Genomic DNA, 16,322 nt, shown 5'->3' with positions numbered 1-16,322 from the left:
GCATTGTCTTGATTGGCACAACTGCATCCACATCAATTGGTCTAATTATTTTTCCCAACAGGTACAGTTATACTAGCAACATATATACACATACACACCCCACTGTGTGTTTATGTGTATATATATATATATATGCACACACGCACATATAAAACCAACACAGATCTTATTATACATTGGTGTTTAGGCCAAAATTTCTGTGTATGTTTAAGGACTGGTAAAGGTACCATAGTGTCAGTTCTATCAGCACAAGCTGCTCAAAGAAAAGGGCGGGGGGGGGGGGGGGAATTTGAATCCAGGTGCTCAAGAGCACATGTCCAAAGGAATCTGACTCCCATCAACTAAAGAAAGGTTTGATATGCAGTCAGGGCTTAATGGGACACATACAAAAGCATAAATGACACCAAAGGTTCTGTGAACCAGTGGGGTCCTGGTATATCCCCACTGACTTCAGCCAGAGATAAACTCAAGGAATGTGCTCTGAAGACTTTTGTATCCAGAAGCTTTTACCCTCAGACTTAGTCCTACAATGGTGCAGTAAGTCATGGACAATTAAATATGTAATTGGGGAACGGGGTGTTTTTAAAAATAGCCTTTGCAAGAAAGTTTTAAAGTCTCTTTTAAATACTGGCTTTCATTTCTAAAGCAAACTGGAAACAACGCAAGTATTTGACATCATTATCCCCAGAGTAAATGTTACATATAATACTGGTAAGAGTTTTAAAATCATACTTAATATCAATATGTTTTTCTTTGGATAAAATTGATATTTTTTCCTGTAGCTATAGTGCTCTCTCATAATTAATTAACTTTCCTGCTGTGTTCAATACTCTTTTGATTTTGTTGTCACTCAAATATTTGCAGATTTTTTTATCCACTTAAAATGGTGTCATACCGACTCTACAGGTGGTTGGTTTTGCTAAACTTTCCTTAAAAAGAAAATTTTCAGATTTTTTTCCTTGAGTTATTTTTATTTTCCAAAGACTTTGCTATTAAGAATGCAGTTACTGAATGATGAACAAACATATTCATTGCTTACTATTGCAGAAATGACTGGAGTTCAGTCTTTATAAACTATTTTTTAATAACAGCTCTCCTAACTTGAGAGTTCATATCCAGAATCATGCTGGCATATTTGGTTTCAAACTCCTGTGTTTTGTCCACTAACGCCCTGTTTCTTTCAGCACCACTGCTGCTCATATTTGTGTCTCATAAAATATCTGGTTTTCATATTATATTTCTTCTTGCAGACTGGCTTTAGCTTTCCTAGATTCAATCCTTGGCTTTTTTTTTTAATAAAATTCTAAGACCTTTAGATGATTCTCATTGCTTATTTATGCCTGCAAAATCTCCTAATTTAGTGTCTGGACATTTTAACACTACCATTTCCTGCCAGTATTGCAGATTTTTAAAGAAATCTGCCTAGCACTAAACACTGTGATGTTGCATTAAATGCCCTCACAGTCTAGGCTGTTGACAACTTACTCCAGAGAAATGGTTTTCTCAGTGTCTCTGTTGCAGTGCTAATGCTGGTATGCTGCTGTTGGGGTTAGGAGGAGTTTGTAAAATCTCTGCTGTTATGCAATTGTGCAAGTGTAAAATTGATTTGAAGTTCTTGATAATAGTCTTCCACCTTTGTAGTTTGTCATTTTATTTACTTTGTGCTCTTTACCTAGCTTTCATTTGATGTAGCCAAGACATTTCCAGTGAATGTTTAGGATAAGAAAACAGTATCTTTTAATTGTTAAATATCCAGATATATTGACTTCTTGTATCCCTCATATTCAGCTAACTTTTTATATGAATTGTTTAGCTATGCATTTTTTTCTAGCTGCATACTGATGTCCTTGCTCAGTAATCAGTTGCTACTAAAAAAGAGATCTGATGGCAAAGGGAAGAATGTCTCTTCTGTGAGTATCATTCTTCTGTGGTATTTTATAAGATTGAAATATTTCAATAATATTAGCTTCGTGTTCAAGCAGACATTGCTCCAATATAGCAATGGCTTGTAAAACTCAGAATACCTCATGGATTAAATATATTTACCACCGAGGTGAGAATAAGATGAGGCCTAGTCCTGATACATGTTGAAACCACGGATTAAATTCAGCGTACTATCCCAAACCTCTTTCCATTGAAATCCAATCCTAGCCACAGCAGACATGAGGTTTCAGATCTGGCAGCTCTTAAGGTTAACTTTGCAATCTTCATAGTGTTCTTTTTAATACAGATGCATGTAAAACATAATTTAAGAAACAAAAAAGCTCTTAAATTTTACACAGATGCTTTTTGCCACAGTATGTATGCTAATACTGCAACACAGATGAGTTTAATGAATTTGAGTTCTCCATGTTAAAAGCATGGTCTTACATTTCAATGATGTTTCTTTTCTTGATATGTGTTTGTTAATAAGTGGATTCTTCCTTTCATGCTAGAGATAAAGCTATTTAATAAATTTATTTTCTTACATGCTTACTATACTTTACCCTCTATCTATTATATTTGTCATCTTATTCCCCAAATCCATAATATCTCAAGACTGGTTCATATGCATACAGTTTATTCATGCTTTGTCTGTTAAGCAGCTAGACATTTCTTTTCCACAGAACCTATTCTTCAGTGGGAACTTGGTGAAAAAATATACCCTAAAGACCTTAATGCTGTAATACCTTATGTGATAAATATCACATTGTCAAAATCTCCTAGTGCTAATGATGTGGTAGTTGTTGCTCTTATCTGTAGTGCTACAGTTCGTGGTAAGTGTAGACCTCTGGGCTTTCACAAATGCACAATGAATCTAACAAGTGAAAAGCAATGAATATGTGAAAGAACTGTTATGTTCTGAATTAGCTACAATTTATCAAATTACCTTCTTCTGTCTGCTGTGTCCTTTTTGCAAAATCAGTTTAGCCAAAGAAACAGTCTGGTATAATGCTTTAATTAAAATTCAGACATAGTCAGATAAATACATAGGAGCATATTCTCTGAATTTTTATGTGTTTTATAGCTCACATGTATTCTCACTCTTCCTACTGAATGTTATTCGTTTGTTTAAAACAATGCAGAGCCTAAGGGAAAAAAAAAGAAATATAAAAAAAAAAAACCAGATGAAATTATCTGAGATAGGAAAGAACATTCAGAAGTCTAGGGATATTTAATGTAGCAAACAAAGGAGGAAACGATAGTTCTGTAACATAACAAACTGCACAGGAAAGGCCTTTTGAGCATATGCTTCCAGAGCAAGGGCTCTCAGTGAAGACCTTCCTCTTTGTTTTTAAGGCAAGTTATAAATACTTTGTTGACATCAGTATCTCACTATGTGTTGGGACAGAGTTGTTTGATTTTTCCAAAGGGCTATGGCTTTTTATACAGACAACAGACCTGATCTCTGTTGTTGCTCATGTTCTCTCAGGTGAGATTCATCTCTGGATGTGCAATGTGGGTATTACTTCTAGCTCATTGCCCAAACTCTTTATAGTCAAAGGAGAGAAATAAGCATTTTTAGAATGCAAAGTTCTTCTCATCTAACTTTAGATGTCTGTCTTTGGACAGACATCTTTATCCAGACAGTGTGTCTGGATAAAGTGTTAATTTGTGTCTGTGATATTCGTCTCAAGTCTAAAATGATTTTTTAAAAAAATCTCCTAAACTCCTCGCCTACTTCTCCCCAGCTGTTCTTGTAAATTCTCATCTAAACAATGCTTGTCACTCTGTCCTGGTTGTGTTTTACTTTTTGTCTTGTAGGCTTCGCCTAAGTTCTTTCCGCTATTATCCCAAGATTCAGCTTTTCCTATTCCTCCCCAAAGCTGAAAGTCTCATGACTTTCTTGATTATTAAATAATCTTCTGTATTAGGCAAAGTCAGAGAAATCTTACACCTTCATATACACTCAGTGCTGCTGGGGAGGGAGGAATCATTTCCTTCTATCTTTCTGCTCTCCTCCTTTACTATTACTCCAAACAGAAGCTGTTTTTTCTTTGGTGTGAAAACTCTTCATAGCCTTTCCTTACTCCACCTTGTCTCATTCAGTATTTACAACTTACCTATGATGCCCTTGTCCATATACTTGTTGAATTTTCAGCTAAACTTTTTTTCTTTCTCCAATGTTACTCCTCACTCTAGGAAGAATATGCAGGCACTTACAGAACTGTTGTCTTATTATTTCTCAAATACCTCCTCAAAGCAATCCTCTGCACCAACAGCTCTACTATTAAGAATATATTTAGACCACTGCTATGCAGAAACCATTGCCTTTCATGCTGAACAATATTTCATTGTTTCCTGTCTTCAGGTATCCATTGCGTCTCTTGCTTAGATTTTAAAACAGGGATAATTTTATACATTTATTCTGTGTTTGTACACCACAAACCAAAGAGGGGCATCGCGGTCCTTTCTCAGGATTCCTAGACACTGTGGTAATACAAAAAAATCCATTACAGCAATACTGAAATTATTAAAGTAATACTTAACATTTTTTGTAGCACTTTCCATAAACACGTATGTGCTATTCTTACTGTTTTCTGGATAGGCATCTGAGGCACTGAGCAGTGATATACCTGGCTCCAGTTATTCAGTTTTTTGATGGATTTTATTCCAGTCACTAGCAAGTGATCCCCTGCTGCAGAATTTGTGTTGACCATTATCCAGGTCCAGGAAAAAAAGTCACACTATACAAAAGGATTGTGCAATTGACTGTACTATGAAGGCTTTAAGACATCCTAGGAAAATGGATGTGATGAGCTGTTACTGGAGATGAAGGATTTGCTAGGTAGTCACTTGAAAAGTAGAATGGTTGACTGACCCATAAGTCATAATTCTGGAAGAACCCAGGGTGATCTTTCAGTCTTACCTTTACTGTAACACAGCCTGCAGAATTTTCCAGTTTTGCTTCTAGAGAAAGTATTAGTTATGTTGGCTCTGTCTCTCTTCATCCGCTACCTTTTCCAGGCATTGGTGAGTTCAGCTATGCCTTATAGGCTGGTGGAGCCTAAGAGACATCAATTTCCTACAAGTTTTAGAAAATAAATGACTGGTTAAAAAAGACAGCCTATTCATGTGCCAGTGAGGGGGAGGTAACAGCCTGCACATATCCTTTAGTAGACATCACACAGAAGATCCACAACATAAGTCTTCCATCTCATTAAAATAATTGTGTCTTGTAACAGTGTGTTATTTAGAGGCATATCTGTCTTTATATGTCTTATTAGCATGAACAACTTCAATATTTAGCAAACCAGTTTTATATACCATTCTACAATCTGCTGTTATGATATACAGACTCTAGTGTCTGCAGTGCCAATAAAAGTGACTGCTCCCATCTAATGAGAAATGTAAAAACAACAGAAAAATAAAAGTAAATGGATTTCTACTCTATACCAATAACTGTAGACATGTAAACAGATATTTTCCCAGATCCAGAAAGTTCAAAATAGGACCTAAATAGAGTAGCAAGTGGAAGAATAACATGTAGTTAAAATTGCCAAATAATTTAAGAGTATTTTTAACATGCTATCTAACAGTGTATTTAACAGGTGCAGGTGATTTATCTGAACTACGATAAGTATGTTCTGTTGAAATTTACCTCAATTTTTAAGAATGGTTTTGCAGTTGCTTACTTATTAATTGCATTGAAACATTGTACTAGAAAACATTGGAGTAGAAATTGAGGCAAAAGCAGTTGCTAGGATTTCTTGTTGAATTTTTCAACAAGAACTGAGAACACTTCAACTGTTCATTACAAAACCTGACAAATTCACATAGCAAAAATAGGATCTGAAGAGATGAAAGGCAGAATTAACATGTGGAGGGCAAGCATTTGATAATTAAACTCAAAAAAAAGCAAGCTAAAAGTCTTCCTGCTTACACCTTCAAACTTTGTTTTTTATATGTGTGTGTGTGTGTGTGTACATATCCTTCCTTTGTATCTCCTTTTGTTCCCATGTTTAAGTTATTTTAAAATGTTTTTTGTTTTAAAGTTCCATTCTCACCCTTTATGAAAAAGTATGTGTGCTGAGTAAAAACTTTTCAAAACAAGCCCCAGAACAAGATGCTCACAGCTCCTTAAACTGAATATTGTTCAGGATGCTACTGTGAATTGTATTTGAAATGAGGACCATCTTTTCTTTTTTTCTTGCATAGTGCTAAGCACAAGCAGTTTGCACTAAATAATAATAAGAAATCTACCATGTTCCTAGCAAAGGACTCGGACTTGACATCAGTTGTTGTTCCAGTTCAAAATAAATCTGAAGCCAATTGATGGTTTTATGTCAAAATGGCTGATGTTGATAAATCTAAGTAAAAGAAATAAACCTACATATTTGTAGAAGTTAAGCACAATAACAGCAGCAGCTAAGACACACAAGTTTGAAACAAGCTTCATTTTTATTCCAGTGGTCTCAACCAGCCTTTACTTGGGTCTCAGATAGGAACAGTTCTATGAAAGTTACTGTACAGAAGCATTACAAGTCTCAGAATTTCCAGACATCATCATTCTGATTTATTCTGTTCATGCTAGTAGTGTTTTTACGTGAATAGGGGAATGTTATATCTGTTCTGTGCAAAAAAATATATTTCCTAAATAGGTCTAACATTAGAGGAGAGATTCCTAAAATAGATGTCTCTTTCATGTCAATGTCTTTTTTTTTTTACTTTTTAGGTGTCTGTGTAGTCATTAGCTATACTGGTTTTGTATATGAGGAAACAAGGTGGTTCAATATGACAAAAAAACCTGTGTACCAAGCTGGATGGTGGTAAATTTTGATTTCACAATGATTTAGCTAGGCAAATCTGGTGGGGAGATGATACCAAGGTAATAGGACTGGGGAGGAGGGGAAAAAAAAATATTTATTCATCTATCATCTAATTTATTTTAGAACACATAGACCTTCTCTGAATGTGAAACAAAAGCAATATTATTTTAAGTGAAGTATAACCTGAGAGCAGCTGTTCTAATTTTAACTGAATTTGTTTAATGATTATGAAAATAAAAAAAAAAAAAGAAAAAAAAAGTGTGTGTGTGGGTGTACTGGTGGAACTAAAGGGTCAGCAGAAGAGCAGAAGTTAGTTGTGGGAAAAACTATCATGCATTATCAAAACAATATTTATAATTTGCTATATCAAGTAGAGTTATGAATATGAGCTCCCAGATGCTTCTTCAAAGTTATTCTGTAAGTCTCTTAAGAATCAGGAATAAAGATCAGCACTTAAATGATCATGCCCAATGGTTATTAAATGTTTGTATATTTTTATTGTCTGCCTTAGATTATTTGGTCAGTAGTGGGTGCTTGATTTTATGGATGTTATTTGCATGATGGCATCTGAGTTAATGTATGAAGAATATTGTATTCTCTTTATATATACCTGGAATTACAGAGATTTTGATGATTCATTTGTGGCTGTGGAGAAATTTTACATTTATTGCTCAGCATAGTCTTGTTCTGTCTAGGGACTGTTGATTTAAAGGAAACTTGCTTCTGACTCAGCTGCTGGGATGTTATTTAAAAATGGTGTTGGTGTGCATATGAAAGGAACTTCTTTGACATTGGATAGGGGAAGCAATTCAGTTTGGATGTTTAAAAACTGTAGTAAGGTGTATTTTTAGACATGGATCTTACCATTTTTGTGTCAATCATTTGTAAAGCACTCCAGAGCAGCTGGCTGCAGGGACAGTATGGTCTTAAACCTGCCTAGCTGACTGCATGGAGATGTGCCTCCATGCCAGGCAGCATACAATGTGTGAATACTGTATTATACAAGGAGCATGCTTGGCTGTACAGTTTGAAGTGTAGGTTCCTCTACAGGTTGGTTGTCTGTATGAGCCTCCCCTCTAGTTTTGAGGGCAACTTCTGGGTGTTTATGTGAATACTCTAGGGTAGACTTCAGGAATAGCAAATGAAAAAAACAAAACAACAACTCTTCACAATGTTAATTTTTTGCCTCCCCAAGTCTGTGATGACCTCTCACTTGTGAATATCATCTTAACAAATCACTATTTAATAGTCCTCACAACAATGGGTTTATTTGTCAGTGAAGACCTATGCTGTCCTACTGGAAAAACCTTAAAAGTAAGTAATATGAAGTAGCTTTTAACCCAGTTTTTCAAAATTTCAGCTAAATAGGAAGTAAACAATTGTAACTATTTTCAGAGAGGTATTCTGGAAATATGATACTGTACATTTTCAGTCTTCTGTTTTCATTTTGTGAAAGACTACTTTTTGAAGCTCTCAGTAAAAAATCATAAAATTAAAGGCAGTGACTAAAGACAAGAAACCTAGTGTTTATCTTTCCAAAAAAGTACATAATGTTGTCTAAAGAATAGATTTTATACATGAATTTACCATATTATCAAAGTATTTTGAAAGAAGTATGACACTTCCAGCACTCCTTTATTATTTTGTACCTCTTGCAGAAGGAAAAACTAAATCTTGCACAGGAAATTAAGTACCTATTTATTAATTTCAAGCTACTCAGCCAAGTTTTCAATGGATTTTGTTGATCTGAGTGATTTGAAATCCAGTTAGCAAGGTTGATTTAGTTCTTCTTCATTTTGAAGACATTTTTTTCTGTTTGGTATATAATCAGCATCTTTTAATCAGCACTTTAGGATATATATAATTCATAATAAGCAATGCAAAGGACTGGGTACTGCTGTAAATGTGCGATTCCTGTATCTGATATGATTTTTAAGTAATATTCTTCCTTGGGTTTTTTTCCTGTTAATTGTAGGCATATGTTTCCTTTGAAATTGTGGGCATTTTCTTTCAAATTAGCTATCTCATGTAGTAATTTCCTTGACAGATCAGTCTATGTATAGAAGTAATCATGGTAAGAAACCTGGAAATGCAGTCTGCTTTCAGTCTTCATATTTGCAAATCTCTCTACATGAGTGAATATTTGTTGGAAAGTATTTGAACTCTTTGGGACAAACCAGCTCAACTGCTTAACATCTTAACATTGAGAAATTTTAGGGTAAGCCAAGATACTAGAAAAATGCAACTTCAGATTGTAACTCTGGAATTTAGTTGCAGCTACTTGAATTTGGCTGGGATGTTACCAGTGGATATTCTTGTAAGAATGCAAAGGGGTGTTTTTAAACAGAATGAACAAAGCTTTGATTTTCTGTATGATCAGAATAATTAGGTCTCCAGTGGGTGGTATTGCTGCTGCTGTTTGTTAATGTTCAGACATTTCACTTTCCTGACTAGGAGAATAATCCATGTGCTATTTCCTTGGAGGTCTTTCAGAGTACTGACCAGATTCCATCTTTCTTAGCTTGAGATCAGTCAAGCTTTAAGTGATCTAGCTATATCCAAGTACAATGAATCATTCATTTTGCCTGCCTATTACTGAAAGTAAATTTGTGTTATTTATAGATTTATTTTTATGTCAAAGGAGATACAATCACTTCACTGATTTCTTTTTATTTCTCATAGGAATATTATTTCAGTGCAAGTATATGGTATAATCACTAGTGCTTAGCTAACAGTGAAATCTATGAAGGTAAAATATCAGTTTTCAAATTTAAGAGGAAGAGAAAAAATAATAAAAATCCTAATAAAGTCCATTCAGAAGTTAATTTTTTCTTCAGCTTCTCAATCTCGAAATTGTGAAGGAATTCATGTCCCACTAAACTTGCATAGAATTTGGGGACCAAACTGCCTAGTTCATGTGAACACCTCAATTCTTAATTGCCACGTATCTCTGTCATTTTAGAGCTATTTAATCTCTTAAATTTTATCCTGCTTCTAATATTCTTCCTTATCTGGCAAAAGGAACAGAAACTTATGATTTTGACATGTCAGTACAGATAATGGAAAAGCTGGATGGAAAGAATCCTGTACTTGCTAACCGTGCTCCGTAAAGCGATCCGGTGTCTTGCGCTCATGCACTTACCCGTTAGGCCGCCCGTTGATAAGAGCGCCACCTTGTGCACAGCAAGCGAAAAGCACTTACTGTTACAATCGACACTCCGGAGTAACAGTTGAGAAACTTCGCATTACTGAGATAAGGATTCTTTCTCGGCAAGTTCCTCTCATATTCATGTGAAACAAAGTTACTCAGGTCTTGGGGAAAAAATTAGCTTGTGCACAAGTCAATATATATGGACAAGTTTTTTAAAAGATACATTTGTGTCACCCATCTTTTACAAGTATTTTGCACAAGCAAGGTAAGATGTTCACATACCAGTGCTTATTTTCTGGTTCTTAATATTGTTTTGCATAGTTATTTGAATTCAAAACAGCTACGCTTGTAATATGGATTGGAAACAACATCTGAGAACCGCAGATCACAATTTCTGCTCAAAAGTGTCTGTGAAGTCTACTGAGAGATCCTGTACACGGAGGCTGGCATGTCTGTGTCCATGCAGCGTACAGCCAGTTGAAGTGAACTATCCTTATGCCAAAATTAGCCTTTGTGAATACACCACTATTCCTTGTCTCATTAAAGAGATGACTAGGAAAGGACTGAAATCATGACCAGTGCAGGAAAAGGTCCAGGGAATTTCTTAAAGTACATATCCAAGTTTCTGTTTCTTTCCCCATGCCCAAATACTAGACTAGATGGATCTTTTCTTCCTTTAAATGGCTGGTATTTTCTTATATACAGAAATGTAGTTTTCCTTTCTTTAAAATAGTTCTTATTGTTTCAATACATTGAAGAATGCACCATAGAGGTGCTAACGTTCCTTCTAAGCTGCCCAGAAATATACCAGTAGGCACATCCTCTTTTGTACGCAGACCAGAGACTGTATCATTAATACTTGCTTATGTATAAAATCACTCAATTAATTATACAAGATGATATAGACCCTGTATTAAAATTACTTAGTACATAATCTGCCTTTTTTTTTTTTTTAAGTTGGTAGATTAATGAAAGTTTCATTTATTCTAGAGGGTGTTGTTAGTGTCACATTCAACAAAGATAAGACATGGAGCCAGGTAAGGAAATGGAAGGTTTACAATATGCTGCATAGTACGAGTTTGCCTGATAGCTTAATTTTAAGATTCCTATTTTCTTACTATTTCTCTGCCTGAGTATTTTAAGCTTTAATATTACTAGTCCATAAATACTGACATATTATATCCCAGGATTAGAAATTTAAAACTGCCATTTAAAAATTGCTTTCCAGATTATTTGATGAATAAATGCTAGTTCATACTATATCCTAATAATCTTACTGACTGGTACTGGTAACTTCTGGCCCTTTTAGATCAGTGAGCCACCAGACTGTTGCAAGTAGCTTTTTGCATGGACTTAGATGTAGGTCCAGAGACCTTAATTTGAAATTCTGTATCAGAAAGAATTTGTAATACCTATAGGAAAGGCTGCTTACCTTTCACCTCCCAAGTTTTCCATCTGCTGATACCAGATGAATGATTGAAGTTTGCCTTAGTTTCAAATGAATGCAATCAAATTTATGTAAGTAAATTTCAGGACTTGAATAAATCTAAGTATTGCTGAATAGTTTTGTAAGAAGACATTCTACCTTGGTACTTCTATGCTTTTTATGTGGCACTGAGGTAGTTTATGCTGAGGATCTGATTTTAACTTTAACATACAGAAACAGAGCAAATTCAAATGAGCCCATTCATAATGTCAACATACAGAGTTTACTAACAATATACTTTCTTTCTCTCAGATGTCAACCTGTTTTTATAGTTACGATCCCTTCTCTAGTTGGGCAAGTTGCCTTCCTTGGAGTACTCAGTGACACAAAGACATTATCCAAAAGAGTAATAGTGTTTCTGATTGATTATTAGCAGAATACAGGAATAGCATTTTTTTATGGTTCAGGTACGCTTTAGAGCCAGGGACAACTTCTCTGGCTTTGAATATCTATCTATATTATTTATAAATTAGATTAAATTGATCGTTCTTACTTGTCATTCTAATGTATTTGACCAAAGAAGGTTGCATGATGTTAGTGAGAAGACTAGGAAAAGACACTTCAACCCAGCAGATCTTGGCGCTGTTCTTAGCTGCTTCACTGCACAGGCAAATTGCTTGCTTTCTTTGTGTGCCAGTTTTCCTATTTTTAAATTGGGCAATTTATAAGAACTTAGAAGGATCTGTTCACTGTGTGAAATTCAGTCTGAAAAGATTGAGGTTTACAGGATGCAAATGCTTTTCTGGTTTATGTTGTACTTCTGCCTGATAGAAAATTTCTCCTAAGAGTCTCTCAATTTGAGATCTCTGCCAGTGATGCATTAAAAATTGTAAAATAAGAATGATGTATTTTTCTCTTTTATTTCCATGATATTTCCTCCTTCCCATACTTGGGACCCAAAAACTTAAGGGACAGTATCTTTTCATCAGCACAATTATGTTGATTTGAGTGAATTTTTAGTTTCAGCTGGAAATACAATCTGCTTCTCCAGACTTCCCACAGATTCAGCTACAACTCCTTTGGTTTAGCTACAGCACCTTTCCCTCTTCTTAAAAACTTTTCATCTTCCAAACACAGAAAAAAATATCCTTTCTTGAAATTTACAGGTGACCATGGAGTACTTGTATTTGACCAGTTGAAGGAAATGCACATTTGAAATCAGATATGTAATATTTACTGCTTTCTTTTTCCAACATATGTCTACTGTTTGCTTTCTCCTGACTTTAAATTCATTCCCAGCTTAAGTGTACCGTCTACCTTTAATTTTTTGGTAGTCTATATAATAACTGCATAGCCATTATACTGTTATCTCAGCTATTGATACTTAATGTGTTAGTTCTTTTCAGAGAAAGTCAATGGTTGCTGTTTACAGACATGTAAATGGTTGCTGTTTACAGACATGTAAATGGTTGACTGTTCACAAACTGTATCAGAACCCAAAATTTACAGTGTTTGTATTTCTAAACACCAGATTTTTGTCACATGGAATGTTTTTCCACCCATAGAGTCATTTCTTCTATGTTCATGGAAATGAGGTATGTATGCAAAGAAAGTAATGTTGAATTTGAGTGTAACTTAACTTTTTTTTCTTTTTCTTCTTCTCTCTCTCTTTTTTTTTTTAGGAAGTAAATAGTCCAAATCTGTTGTTAGAACTGTTTTGGCCAAGTTCATGCTGATTTCAGTGGAATCGAGCTCAAAAAATATTAGTTTCATGCATTTTTTTCAATTACTTGACTTTTTTGCAGGGTTTGTACCACCTCTGTCAGTGGTCTCATTTAAATTGTGAGATTTTCTGAAATAATAGTTATTCAGCATCAGTACCATTGGCAGAAATTGATCTTTAGTGAGGAAATCCTTCATTTTAGGTTTTTATAGAGACTACTGAAGAAGCTATCCCTTAAAAACAATTTTTTGTTACAGGAAAATCTTGAATCAACAGAAAGAGGGTTTTTTTATAAACAAGGTTCTGTGTTCTGTCAGTTTGGTCTACGCACAGTAGTTTACAGGCAATTACTAAGATAAATGGCACTTTTACACTTGATGGAATAGACATGTAGTCTTTTCAAAAAATAGTAATTAACTAATAAACATTCTCTGTAGTTGCTCTGCCTCTAAGTATACATAGTAATTCAGCAGTGACTATTTATTTAACAAGTGTGGTTATCTAGTGATGAAGGCAATTCTTTTCAATTATTAATAAGTCTGGAAGATGAAAAAATTATAAAAGGAAACACGTGTGTACAGTCATTCAGTCACATTCATGAGTGGTAAGGGAAGCATTTTCTTCACTAAGGCAGGTGAGGGCTTTAAACCTACTTTTGCAGTGAAGTGAGGCATGACAACTACATGGAAAAGCTCCTGCATTAACCAATCTCACATGTCCCTTGTTAAGGCCGTTGTACAGTAAACATTAATACTTCCTGTTTATAAGTTCTGAGTGAACTGCCAGGTTAGAACAGTTGAAAGAAAGACGAGATTTGTAGAAGTAGTAGTACTGTGTTTTATTAGTTGCGTAGTTGACAGAAACAAGCTTGTAATCACACTATCCTTCACCTAGTTGAAGAGCAGCAGGCTTCAGGCAAAGTATTATACTGATACCAACAAACAAAGACAAACAAGGAAAGTGTAGTGTGTGATTGTGCCAAGCATGAGAAGTCATGCTTCATTACTTGCTGAGAGGTCATCAAAGGACATAGCAAGCTAGTCAGTCATGTACCATATACTCCTTGCTCTTCTGCTGCAGAATGCAGATGGCTATAATTAAATAGCTCCTGTATTGTCATTGTATGAATTGAATCTTAACACGCAGACTGTCCTTTCTCCTTTTCCATTTGTTGTAGTGTGCTATGTATAGCATACTAGGATAAAATTGGCTTATATAGATGATATCAGGAAAGTACAGATTTAATTTAGATGTCTTTAATTAATCTCTTCACTTGGGAAAAAAAAACCACCCATAGTTAGCCCATGTAAGAAAAGAACACTTTAGAAGTCACTTTCTATGACAATAACAGTGATTCAGCAGTCCAGGAGCTGCTGATTTTAGTGGAATGTTTTTGTACTATACTTTGCCATGAGGGAGAAGAAAATGTGACATTATTTTTGTCTGGTGACAGTCCTGTGAGAATCCAAATCCAGTTTGCTCACTGCTGCAGTAATGTACAAAGAAACCTATCAAGTTAAATGTACATACATAAATTCCACTGGAGGAGGTGTGTATTGATGCTTTAGCAAGATGTAAACTGTATGTGAAAGATTATGGAAATCAATGGGAATTTTGCCATTGTTTTTGCCATGCTTTGAGTTGAGCCCTAGGTTTTCCAATCTGTAAAAGAAGTATATAGACATGAAGCCCTTTGTTCTTGTAGAACTTCCTTGAATTTATTAGACATAAGTATGCACCCCAATGACCAGTGCAGGATGATGCACATGGTATTTTTTGAGGTATCTTAGGAAAAAAATATTCTATTTTGTTCACTTCTCAATTTGCTTTAATGAGGTGCTTTTCTTCCCCTAACTATTTTAATGTGAAATTGTTTCTTTAGGCACATGTCAAAGCAAGAGATCTGACTGAAGTACTGACCCTCATTGCTACTCCTGTATCAGCTTAAGCAGCATGACTTTTGTCTTCTCCTCATGTGCATTATCTACTTCTAATTTATTGCCTGTATTTCTTCTTTGTAGGTTTGGAAACATATGCTAGGTCTGAGACTCTAGCAGCAAGTGTTGTCAGTTTGTACTATGACCATTTGGGAACTTTCCATCTAATTACTTTGGGTAAGTCAAAGTCTGATAGGCTGGAAATAAAGAAGCTAGATGTTTTAAAATCAGTGGAGGTCAGCTGTCAAAAAAATTCGAATAACTGCTGCAAAATATCCTTTAAATCTGCAAGGAACAATATGTTTGTCACTGTGCACAACTTCAAGAAGATTTGGTTTGTGCAGGAAATCAAATAAAAAAATATCCTTATTGTATGGAGAAATGCCAGGCTGTTGCATATATACAGCTGTATGTACATTTTAAATGTCCATTACAAGGTGAGGAAACAGCCATTTTTACAGAAACTAATGATTTTCATTATTTCCACTTGTCAATAGGTTTTTTGATTGGATTATGTGGCATCAAAATAAGTTTATATATTATAATACTAGAAATGGAGAATAAATAAGATAACCATCTTTTTTTTCCCCTGACCTTTTAGGAAGTAAACAAATTATTTGTCTGTGTATTGTGCCCACAATATATCACTGAGCAGCAAATAATATTTTTTGAGCATAATTCAACCAGAAGGAAAGGCAGTATCAAGAGCTCAAAAATTCATAACCTCAATAAAGGTCAAGTGATACAGTATTGGTAAGATGATGATGATAATATATCAAGACTTAATATGCTAGTATTTAATACTTTCAAATGGTAACTAGCGAAAGGGCATTGGCGAAACACTTCATAGTTTCTATTTTTACTTTTTTGATATGCTGTTCTAGAAATTAGAAATAAATAATAATTGTTCTAACAAATGTGAAATTTCATAATTTGATTGTGAAAGTATAGTTGAATATGGCATTCTTTGTTAATTATTACTTTTTCAGCTTTTCAAAACCAGATTCAATAGCAGTAATTCTGACTCATGCAAAACTTTGCCAAAGCCCTGTGAATTCTCAGAGAATGTTAAAAACCATTGTCAGGTAGTGAACAGCAAAGGTTAGAAATATTACCTTCTTTGCTGCCACCTTGGTTGCTGGAGTGACGTCAGCAGCAAATAAACTGGTTAAAATTGCAGTCATTTGAGCAAGTGGCAGTTAGTAGTTCTTGGAAAACTACTAAGTAGAATAGATCTTCAGTGGGAATATTTTTTTATGTAGGACTGATGAATCTGGTCCCTGAAATACAAAGTTGTGGGGTTTGTGGAACCTGTGCTTACCTGCTATCTTCCTAT

The sequence above is a fragment of the Haliaeetus leucocephalus genome, unplaced genomic scaffold (genome assembly GCF_000737465.1).
Source record: "Haliaeetus leucocephalus isolate CR32 unplaced genomic scaffold, Haliaeetus_leucocephalus-4.0 Scaffold932, whole genome shotgun sequence".
Classification (NCBI taxonomy): Eukaryota; Metazoa; Chordata; class Aves; order Accipitriformes; family Accipitridae; genus Haliaeetus; species Haliaeetus leucocephalus.
The sequence above is the reverse complement of the archived record's forward strand: the minus strand, read 5'-3'. Positions refer to the sequence as shown.